This window comes from Centroberyx gerrardi, chromosome 11 (genome assembly GCF_048128805.1).
Source record: "Centroberyx gerrardi isolate f3 chromosome 11, fCenGer3.hap1.cur.20231027, whole genome shotgun sequence".
Classification (NCBI taxonomy): Eukaryota; Metazoa; Chordata; class Actinopteri; order Beryciformes; family Berycidae; genus Centroberyx; species Centroberyx gerrardi.
In genome coordinates, this window is record NC_136007.1 from 13,341,119 (window position 1) to 13,351,722 (window position 10,604).

The following is a 10,604-nucleotide window of genomic DNA, read 5'->3' on the forward strand; positions in this document are numbered from 1 at the left end:
AGTTGTGTTGGAAAGCATGTTTGGTTACACTTCTGAGCGTGGGCACTAAACCATGTAGAACCATGTCGAAGGTTTTCACTGATTAGACAGAGCTGTCTGAAGCACAAAATTGACCAAATACTAGACAGCGTAACAAATGATACCCACTACTTAAGCAGGTTAGTATTGATTAAACAAAACCCACCCACTCTCAAATTAATCTGGTCCACTGAGTCAGGTAAGAACAACCAATCATCTAATAACACGCTGTCATTGCAGGGTGAAAACCTTGTGACTCCAATTTTGGTGATTTTCTTGCATTAAAATTGAAGAATCGCATGGTCCTCTATGGGTTGAGAATCTTGGGCTTACGAAAAACCTTTCAAAACCCACTGGATAAACTGGAAAATGGATGGTTGTCAAGTTAAAAACAAGACTGTTTTTCTTAGTTGCTTACACACATGGTATTTTTTATAATTTGTATGACATAAACTATTAATCTGTGTATTCACTTATTGGATGTGACGATTAAATACAAATGAATGTGTTTAAATGTATCTCTACGGGTTTAAACTTTAACGCTTTTGTTTTGAAGGCTAAACGCCCAAACCAGAAGTCTTATTTTCTGGTTATTTTGGTTATAACTATATCTAATGTCAAGCAGATCAGACTGGGCTTTCCGCCTGAGCAACCCTAAGGTGCCTGCTGCACAAAGTCAACAAACTAATGACCTACAACCACACATCAACATCTCCACTTTAATTAATACAGAATTATGAGATCATTTTCTCATAATTACGAGATATTTTCTCAGGATTATGATATGATTATCTCATTAATTTGTAAAAAGGGTTAATTAGGCTGAATGTTTTTTCAGATGAATGCAATACGCTTCTGTAGATTTTAGACTATGACAGTTTTGCTTTAAAAAAATATCTACAAAGTTTTGTTGGAGATGCCAATCACATACATCCCAGACTGATTGCTGCGGAGTGTTTTCTAGCACAAACATCGATTTCCCTCATCTAAATATAGTTGGCTATGTCTGGAAGTGTGTGTGATGGCAGGAGAAGGGGATTGAGCTGTAATCATAGATGCTCTAATTAGCGCTTTAGGCCTCATCTTCTGTAGTGTAGGCAGCTGAGGCACAAATAGATGCATTGCTCATGGTTACAAACGCAAACACACACACACACACAAATCCATCCACATCGCTATCTATGCACACACATTTGTGGGAATAAGCATAAGGGGCAGGCAGCTGTTTCAGAGTGTAGTGCTGGAGGAGCTTTTTGAAAGGTTGATGATGATAACGATCCGTTTGTAAGAGACTAATGTTTCTCAAAAGCTCTGAGAGTAATTCACCATGTTACAATAGTTCTTATTTGTATTGATTCTGCGATTGTTGGAGCATCGGGTTGGTCTTTGGAGAGTTTGAGGAAGAGAGAGGAAATACTGAGGCTATCTTAATACTATTATGCCTTGATAGACTGTGATGGAAGGATGCATTAACTGTCAACAAGCACATTCAATTCCCATCTCTCCCCCCCCAGGAAAGATAAAGGTGGCAGAAAGACGGTAAATGACAAATTGGACGCAGAGTTGTGAAGACAAACAGAGACAGAGGAGGAGGCCGGTGCTAAATCTGGAAAGCAGTGGCAGTGCATCAATGAGATTTTTTTTTTTTTTTTTTTTAAGCATGGCGAAAGTGGGAGAGAGGAGGAGGAGGAGGAGAGGAGATGAATAAGGAGAGAGGGTGTGGAATTAAGCAAGAGGAAAAGAAGCCGGATATAGAAATGTGCCGTAATGAAGCAGAAGTAGAGGGTGCTAATCGTCATCTGGTAGCTGATGTGTTGATTTGTCGCAGCAACTATGCACACACACACACACACACACACACACACACACACAACACACACTCGCTACTTCCCTCCACGTTTCTACCATCCTCTTTGATGGCTGATTGCTGCCATCTGTTTTTTTCCCCTCTCTTCTATCCTCTCCCCTAACTATTATCGTCTGTTTATGCTGTATAAGCTCCACATTGTTATCCCTCTATCTTCTATAGTTTCCTCGTTAACTTTCGGATGTCCGCGCCTCTTTTTCTCACCGGCGCTCCCCTAGCAACATTACATCCATCCTGAATGAAGCATGTAATTGAAATAGACGCTTGTCTGCTCTGGCCGTTGCCCTTTAATTCCCTCACATCTTGACATCATTTTGACATCCCTTCAACCTGCTGCTATCTGAACATTCTGAAATTATGTAGTGGCAACCGTACATCATAAATATACATTGTATGTGTGGGTAGACAGATAGGACATATATTCTTTTGACAGAGGAGAACTGTGGGCCAATAAGGGGAATACAGTATATTACTCTCTGTGAAATGATTGGAGAAAAAAAAAAAAGCATGGCTTTCCCCAATTGCTTTTCATTTCCTAAACCCGCAGTGCATGCACCTAGCTAAATTATTCTGTCAAGCATCATTAGACTTGGTAGCGGTGTGTGTATGCACGTGTGTGCGTTTGGGTGGGTGTGTATACGTGTGTGTGCATATGTGTGTGTGTGTGTGTGTGTGTGTTTTAATGATATATAGGATGTTGGCCTCTCACTTGTATCTTTGATTTATTTTGTTTGGGCGGAGGACACCACCAGGATAATGACTTGCCTGCTGCAGAGCATCTGGGGAATGCATTAACAACAGGAGAGTTTAATAGATCTATTAATGATATTAATGGGGGTAAGAGACTGTTGAGCCATGTGGAATATCTGGCAGTTACTTATACAAACAGCGTATCACGTATCTGTGTCACTGCACAGTGTTCCACCGAGTCACATTTATACTTTGGGAAAGCTGCTTTGGTACTTTGCTTATCTTACCCTCTCTCTGTTAACACAGCCCAGGCAATTTATTCGCCGACTCAAATTGAATTACACCCAAGTATCATGGAGATTATGCAAAGTAGGTAAATATCGGGAGCGAGAATGGCACAGGACTTTTTTTCTCCTGAGGCTTGTCTAACTAGTTTCCACCGATGATTATTCATCGTCTTTCTTTTATATAGTAAATGAAGGACCAATGCCATGCATGTAGAGATTACAGATTTTTTATTCTGTTCTAGGACTTTCTCAGCTCTCTTTTGCATGGTGATGCTATTTTGTTGTGTTGTGCTCGAAATTACATGTATGAAATAATGTTTTACATGAAAACAACATGCATTGTTTCATGCATGGATTTCATATTTTCTGGTTCATTTTATTTGACTCACATTCCTCATTTCCTTTTTATTGTCCTTTTACTGGATCTGTACTTTTGTCTTACTTTTGCAGTTTAGTGTGTGTGTGTTCGTGTGAATTACAGCATGTACTATGTAGCATATAACAGCATGTGATGTCTAATATTACAGTGTATATACAGTATATACATTAATATATATATAGCTAAATGATACCTACCTGTGCCTGGCCAAGTGAAAGCACAGAAACTTTAAAAGACTCAGTTAAACACACAGGTTGACATGGTGAGGAGTTTTATTTGTCTGTCTAAGAAGTAGAAGTGGTCTCCACACAGCTTTAGAGGATTAGACATTGTCAGAGTAAAGGCACCAGATAATACAAATGAAAACTGTGTGGATGAAAAAATAACATTGGCGTTATGACAACTGTGAGAGGATAATCCATGTTAGATATGGTTACGTAAGCCATCCAGTCAACAAAATAACAATATGTGCTAATATTTTTCAATTGTATCTTTATTTTTTTTATTAACAAAAGTAATATTTGGCTTTAGACAAAAAGTAACAGTTTTGTTTTCATCACTAAGAAAATTACTTGCGGAGAGATATTAGACATAATCACTTTATCCACAAAACCAAGCCAGCATGAATAACACAGAGAGGAATGAGATACAGTGACACATTTATTGAGTGAATATCTAATACTCATTGTATAGACTGGTCTACATTGAGTCTGAAAATGGCCTCTCCTTTGGACAATTGGGTAAGAAGGAGTCACATGGGTTAGGGGAGACCCTCACTCATCACTCACCTTTCTGTCTGCAACAATGGTAAATCTATTTTAGTGAAGCTGTTAATCACTTTGACTGTGTGTACATCCATTTGCTAACAACAGCATAACATAGAGAATGTGAACTACCCTTGCTTTCACTAGAAGGCTATTAACCAGTGGCCATACTCTTATTCGGGTTAAGCTTTTTACATGAACCTTTGATACCCTGCAATTGAGTATCCTTGTTGCCATCAATAAAGCAATTAACAGAATATTCCTGTCCACCTGTGATGTCCCGCCCACAGCTAGATCAGTCCGCCAGCAAAAAAAGGATGAAAAGGTGCAGCCGCCAGCTCCCCTCTCCCTCTTTGAGTAGGTTACCTCTAATACAGGGGAAAGAAATGATGAGTAAAAGTAATAGTAGTAGTAAGTACTGTTCACCGCCCATGTTTTTTGTTGATATCAAAATGTCCCTAACACTATTTGAGTCAGAGTTCGCGCAAAAGTGAAAAGGATGAGATGTTTACACGCCACAGTAACCCGTTTAATTATTGAGTAAGTGAAGCATCTTATCTGGGTTTCAATCCAGGTAATTAGAAGAGGTTTCATGCACATCCAGAGACATTTTTCATAGGAGCCGGACAAAAACAGCAATCCACATAATCAGAAAAGGAATGTCCACTCACTATGTTTATGCTCCCCAAAAAATGTATTAACTTTAGTCGCGTTTATGTAATAAATTCCACTTTTTTGGGGAGCATGAAAATAGTGAGCGGACGTTCCTTTTTTTGATCCTAACTGGGTTTCCATTAATCGAGTATGACCTTGTATGACCTTGCCTGGAGTATTCTGAGTTTTAACGTTTACATGCATCGACCCAAAACCAGGTTACTTGAGTTGTTTGATGTGTTTCCTTCACTGGTGGTTAGGAGTCAAAAGGAGACTCCCTCTGCAACCGCAGTTGGACCCTGCAGCTTTCGGCCTTGTGACCGCAACTGGAAGCTGTGACTCTGTCCGACCTGTGTGTCTTATCTGTCTGCAGTGTTGCTGATCTAGGAATTCAAACCTATTCTGCTGCTACTCTCACTGTAAGTAACTGTGGATAAAAGCATCATCTAAACGTCTGAAATGTGGCATGTAATGTAAATGGAAAGGGCCATGGAGCCAGGAGGAGAGAGTCATTTTACCAAGATAGTGAATAAGGAGAGGAAGAAGCAGTGAGTGGATCAGGCTGTGATAGAGACACTCAGCTTTATCTGCAGCAGCTCTAATGGTCAGCAGTGATGTTCATTTGACTTCCTATGTGCGTATTATTTACGGAAACCATTGATAACACCCAATCTTTATCATGGTCTCAATCTCTCTGCTTTTCCCCCATGTTTGTCCCAGAGTAATGAGACCGGAGCCTTCTTTATGGACAAGACACTGTTGCTATAGACTCACTCTGCACTCGAGGGAATAGAAACAGAACAAGACAAAAAAAGAACCTAAGCTTTTTTTTTTTTTTTTTTTCTGTGCATTTCTTATTTCCTCATGATATTTGAACCCAGGATAGTGTAAAAGAGTATATTAGTTGCTGTAATTGTTGCAGTGTAATGATGTTGATTTTATTTCTTGACAAATAAATTAGTCAATTAACATTTTTGCCATCTTTAGTTATTTTGAATACATAATCTTTATATTATATCGTATTTATAGATATTTATGAGAGACATTATGAGTTGATTTCTGTTCCACAAAATTTGTTTGACAAATATGAAGGTGTGTAAAATGTGGTGGGGTGGCTTTACCCTCCACTATATATCTGAGCTATGTCTGAACTGATGGCCTCTATTCCAGTGTTTAGTAGGTAGTGTTTGATGAGGGAAGCTCAGGCTTTAAATCCAATCTAACTCCAACACCCTGGTATTAGAAATGTAGCTGAGAGGTTAGGGGCTCCTTATTAAGGCATGAATTATGAAGTGCTGCTCTATCTGGAGCAGCAGACTGTGGAGGGAACTGAAGGAACCAAATGGTTTTTTGCTATAAAGCAAAACATGCAGGCAATATGCAGCTTATAGAGCAGACCGTGTCCTTGTTTTCCTGCGATATCAGCAGTTGATGCGAGGGGGGGGAGAGGTGAGGTCAAGGGATGAATGAAAAGAATGCTCAGATTTTTCAGATGTCTGCATTGTATCTTAAAAACGGATGGAGCACACATATATTGCTCAGGTCAAATATGCACCTCTACACACGATGTTGTATGGCTGCTAGAGAAAAAGTGGAACATAAAACCTTGGAATCAAAACAGACCAAAAAAAAACAAACAAACAGACAAAACTTGGAACTCAAAAGGATTACTGTGGGGGTGTTACAGAGTGAGTATTTGTACCTACAGAATGCCCAAAAGATAAACTTAGAACGATATTTCTTTCCAAGTCACTGAGTTTCTTCAGTATTGGTTGTAGACATTGCGTTTCGTCTATACGTTGTGTTCGACTTACCAATCATACAAGTGTGTGTGTGCCTTTCCTTCTTCTCTTAGTCATTGGGTCGCCACTTACATGTCCTTTTCTTAAGCATGAGAGAAAATGATTATATCAATATTTCTATCCAGTGAAAATAATATAGATGGTTCATCATTGACCTTCTACAATCTAGAAGGTCATCTAGAATCTAGATGAATAAAAACACAGCCATTGTTGTGCTTGAGTGCATGTGTATCAATCTGTGTATGTGCATGTATTATGTATGTGGTGTACTGTGTGTGCATGTCTGTGTGTTTGTTTGTTTGTGTAAGTGTGTCTGTGTGTGTGTGCGTGTATATGCACCAATATTAGCATTGATTACGGTTCTATTTCTGCAGATTGCACATTTTCTCTCCACCCATGGGAGCCGCTTTTGGTATGTTAATAAGCTGATTCAATGGACGTTGCACACAGCGGTTGTTGTATTCTGCATTTTGAATGCAGAATACATCTCCAAGGGGATGATGGACAACTACTATATATCTCTCTATTCTTTCTGCTTCAGAACAAAATATTCCTCTTTAAACATTACGATGGAATGAAACAGTCCATGAAAAATATAACAGTTTCTGTATGCAGCCTCTTCATGATTCTGCAGCTCTCTTTATGATCAAGGAGAATTAGATAGGCAAGAAACTTAATTTCTATCACTTCCCTTGACTACTTTATTAAAATGTCTGTTTTACCATGTCCTGAATATGTTGTAGTAAGTTACTGTTTTTACGCCAATTGTAAGATACAAAATGAAAAGAATCAAAAGAAACTTAATTTTTCATGGGATCTTGTCTGCTTTAGCAAGTTTGAATGTGTAGACCTAATAAGGGATCTCATTTGCACACAGCATAGGCTTTATCATATTTCGGGGTCCAAGCACGTAGTGCTGGAACCCTATTGTATTTGCTGGAATTATTCTGCTTCTTTCTTTCTTTTTCTCCACTAAAAGTATCTGCAGCTCAGAAACCGTAAGTCCTACAGCAGCCATATTTGGCAGGTGGGCTCCTATGGCCCACCACTACTCAGGCAAGGCAGCCCATGCACATTGGCCAGATGGTGGCGCTATAACAAGCAACTTTACATTTTGGCCAATAACTTCTGAACCGTGTGTCGTAGACTGAAAATTCTTGTGTTCCTAGATTCTTTGGAATGTGCCGAGTCCAACCCATATATCACTTTCAATGTCCACCATATTGCATTGTCCGCCATTTTGAATTATTTAAGAAACACTTTTTTCGCAACTCCTCCTAGGCCATTCATCCAATTCACATGAAACTTGGTGTGGAGAATCTTGGGACCGTCCTCTTTCAAAGTTGTATAAAGGTTATTGATAGATCAAATGGTTTGGCTTTTATCGAACAATAAACACGCCATAACACTGAATTGGCCATAACTCATTAACCATTCATCTAATCAAGACAAAATTTGAAACACATGTTGAGAAGTGTTGCGTGAACACACCCACAAAAGCATTTTGAGCTGTACCACTAGTGGCTGCTACAAATGCAAAAAGTTCATATCTCATAATTGACCGCATAGATTTTTATAATATATATATATAATATAATAATATATATATAACATTTTTACACGTTCTAGGATGATGTCCAAGTCGATCCATGAAATTTGGTCATTTTTGATGAAAGTGGGCGTGGCTTATTACATAATAACCAAATCTTCATTGGTATTAAAGTCACAACTTCAAAAATTCATTAAAAATCAGCCGTATGTCCTAGAGAGATTAAATTTTCAGGACATGTCGGCTGAAGTGAGATAAATCTTTTGTACACTGGTACCTACCCCCGATTCTGACGTCGCCCCCCTCTGTTTATAGCAAAAACTGACTGTGATCCCACAGTGTTGTCCTCCTAAACCGTACATTACAGGAAAAAAACATGATTTTTGAAATCGTCATACCTTAATTAGTAAACAGCCCAAAAATTATAATGATATCTTGAAAACTGAGTGCACAGTAGATGGAAATGTGCAGCTGCAAATAGTTTGATAAATTGACAATGTGATATGTTCAAGATAGTTTGATCAATCTTCATCAAACTAAATACAAATGTTATCTGGACTGTCAAGATGATGTCTGTAAAGCCATGTGTAAATTGATTAATGTGGCATGCTAGTACAGTTAGTACAGTATTCTTTCTGAGGCTTTCAATATGGGTTGGACTAGCACCTGTGACCTATCACTTGTCCCTTTGTTTTGTTTCCCCACTGTGACACACACCAAAGTGGAAGTTGGCAGAGTGGTAAAGCTCAGGTCTTTGGACCACAAGGTTGTGAGTTCAAGTCCCTGATGGACTTTGACCATTTTTAAGTTTCATGAAAAGTAAATCAACACTAAATCACAGTGCAGAAAACTCAAAGCAGGTGTTTGACATCATCTGTCAATGGCAAAATACCTGAATGTCATCACTGATTGGGGTGTGGCCAGAAGTTTCAACCCGTAGAGAGGAGTGCAGCAGCAGTTTTCTGGCCCGTATTCTTTTATTCGTTAATGGAGAGCACTGCAATGTTCGATAAAGTGATTATCACTGTCAGTCTGTCAATCATAGGCTGCAGTATCACACTACTTCTCCCTTTAGTTAGTTTCTCCTCACTAAACCTGTAACAGCTGTTTGGCTCAGTAGGTTAAGCATCAGCCTTTCTATGTGGAAGGTTGTGGGATCAAATCCAGACTTGTCGTTAGTCATCAAGGACAAGTAATAGAAAGTTTGGCCGTTGTGAACAACTCCAGCAATGTGGTTGCAATGAAAAAATTAACTTGACAGAAGTTACGGGCCAACACAAAAGCTGGTGTTACACTGCGTGTTCGATCTTCACAGCATGTCCATTTTTGTGTGTCTTTCTACCTTCTGTAATGTTTTGTCTATCTGTCTGTCTTATCAAATTGTGCTTGGACCCCGCAATCGCCGCTTGCAGCTATATTACTTATTTATTTTTGCAGAAAATAAGAGGTTTTTTCTCCTTTACTCTAGCTATTTCTTCGCAGAAAAAAGCACACGTTGTACCCAATGCTCAATGTCACAACCCTCACGCTGCATCCCACAACCCTCCACATTTCTTTACCATTATGCTATTGTAAAAGCTCTCTTTCTTTCTAACCTTTCCAACCTAACCACATCCTTCTCTGTATTCTTGCCTTTTTCTGGGAAAGACCCACCGCTGAAACCCCAGAGGTGTGTGTGCCTGAGTGTTTGCACTATGTAGCTCTGAGCGCTTTCACATCAGGGACCCGGGCCCGGATCCGAGTACACTTGACCCCAAAGTCCAGTTTGTTTGATTAGTGTGAACACTGTGTACTGTACCACCTTTTCAAGTGGACCCCACTTGAAAAGGTGGTCTCGAGTACGGTTCATGTGTACTCAGGTACGGTTCGCATCAGGTGTGAAAACTTCTGTACCAAAACACGGAAGTGGACTGCTATTTACAATGGGACGTCATAACTATTCGACTGTCCCGTTCAAAACATGACCGCGAAAATGACCGTGAAAGGATCTCTCTGGTCTACTGAAGAAATAAAATTCTTACTTGAAAGGCAGGCGAGAGGGTCGTTCTTGACATTGTCTCCAAAATATCAATAATAGTAGGCATAGTGCGAAGGTCGACTCCATTGTATGGGCTTGGGATCTTGCGATTGGCGCACTTTTCTACACTGGAGCGACAACATAAACAAATGTCGCGTAGTTGATGACACAAGTGTACTCTTCTTCTTCTTCTTCTTCTTTGTGTTTATTGGCGGATCGCAAACCAACTAGGTGCATACTGCCACCTACTGTATTGGAGTGTGTAGATACGTAAGTGTACTCGGGTACGGAACAACATTACTAATGTGAAAGCTGAGCGGCGGGGGAGTGGAGAGGGGGGGCAATCGTACTCAGGCACGGTATGAAGCAATCGTACCTAATATGAAAACGACCTGAGTCATCATTATAAGTCTGCTCCCATTCTCTTTGCCTGGCTGTCAATTCTATCGCCCACGTCAAAATCTCTCTCTGTCTCTCTAGCTCATGCTATTGAACTCACATAGGCAGTATTTCCAAAACGTGCACTTGTAATATACATTCCAGTACTTCTGTGTGTTTAGTCATATGTTTAGATGTA